General features: G+C 47.6%; 1 protein-coding gene across 1 annotated transcript in view; it reads left to right on the forward strand.

The window, feature by feature from the left end:
- The first annotated feature begins 875 nt into the window (after window positions 1-875).
- The window catches only part of LOC143277545 (bestrophin-2-like), a 34,188-nt gene continuing 33,415 nt past the window's right edge, over window positions 876-1,648 (forward strand). Inside the window, exon 1 of the mRNA XM_076582427.1 lies at window positions 876-1,648. This exon is cut by the window's right edge and continues 356 nt beyond it. The gene's annotated coding sequence lies outside the window, so the exon portion shown is untranslated.

A 1,648-nucleotide genomic window follows, 5' to 3' on the forward strand; every position in this document is an offset into this window, starting at 1 on the left:
ACACCAAGATTGTCCCTGGATATTTTTTTTTCCGTTGATTATGGTTCTTATTTCTTTTAAGAAAATTTGTTGTCCAACAATAATGATTACCCAACAGGATACATATGTGTACCGCAGGGGGAGCTAACAGAGTATGTGTGTGTAAGTGACTGTGGCAGCTAGGTAAATAAGCCAGTGTGCTAACCCCTCGTTTAGAAGATTCATTCATTCGTTCACTCTGTCTCTCTTTATGTCGCCCTCTCTCTCTCTCTCTCTCTCTCTCTCTCTCTCTCTCTCACTCTTGTATCATCATCATCATCATCATTTTTTTGTGTACAGTGCACTTCTTCGGCGGCATGTGTGCGTGCGTGCGTGCGTGTGTGTGTGTGTGTGTGTGTGTGTGTGTGTGTGTGTGTGTGTGTGTGTGTGTGTGTGTGTGTGTTCAACGGACACACAGTAATGACATAACCAAAAATAACCAGATGATTCATGTCCACAGCGCACCGTCAGACTTTCAAGTTTAATAATAAATCATCTTTGCCCAGATAACAGATACCTATTTTCATGCCAGACGTTATCCTTCTCTGGGCACAGTGAAATTGAATTCACTGCCCCTACCTCCACTTAAAGGCCATGGGACCTTTAACTTTTTTTTCTTTTTTTTTTATATATTTACACTTCTAACCATACATCTGATTGTGTCAACAAATGTCCGGGTCCAAAATTAGACAGGGGGTGGGTGAATTTTCAATGTGCACGAGGCACGAAACATTGTGCGACATGTCAGAGAGAGGGGAGGACGACAGGGGTGATGAAGGGGGAGGAAGTAGGAGGAGAAGGGGGAGGGGGTTGTGGCATGGAGGGGAGGTGGAGGTGGAGGTGAGGGGGGTGGGGGACAGAGAAGGACAGCTAGGAGTCAGCCTCGAACAGCGTTCTCCTTTGTCACTCCTGCCCACACTCCACACCACGACTCAGTCCCTGGACTTGACACTTCTGTGTGCGCTGCGTTGAGAACAAGAGGACACCCTGCAGTCCCCTCGTGTTGTGTGAATGCCTGTTGACTTGATTCCAGCACATTCTGGACGTTAATTCCATCACCGCTTGTATGATGTTGGCGTCACGGGAGAACGAGACAAAGGCGGCGTGAGCTCAGATAATTTTTCACTCGTGCCCACTCCCACAGGTTGCTGTGTGTGTCTTCTTCTTCTCTTCTTCTTTGTGAAGAATCACTGGGGCGCCGCACAGAACTGTTCACCGAATTCCTGCTTCATGTCTGTTGTGTGTCACAGCCTGGGTTTCAGCAAATGGTTTCGTTGTTTCCGCTCCATCAACAGAAACTGAGGAAGCTGGGTGTTTACCAGAACAGGGGCTTCATGATGGCGGTCAGCAATGATTGCCATGTCCGTGACACAGGACACGCTGACTGTTCAGGGTGTGAAGACAAACTGACCTGTGTCCCCCTGCAGTGTGGCGTTCCTGCATTCTGGGCTGGCTTCCTCGTCACTTGTCATCCCATGTAGAGGGAAAAGAGAGGAAGAAAGTTTGTACCCGTCTTCCGACACTGATGAAAACTGGACTCAAATTGTCCCCTTTTTTGTTTGGTTCTTAACCAAGCATCTTAACACAGGCGCGTGCACACACAAACAACAGCAAACAAACGAAAACGATA

The sequence above is a fragment of the Babylonia areolata genome, chromosome 34, assembly GCF_041734735.1.
Source record: "Babylonia areolata isolate BAREFJ2019XMU chromosome 34, ASM4173473v1, whole genome shotgun sequence".
In the NCBI taxonomy this organism is placed as follows: Eukaryota; Metazoa; Mollusca; class Gastropoda; order Neogastropoda; family Buccinidae; genus Babylonia; species Babylonia areolata.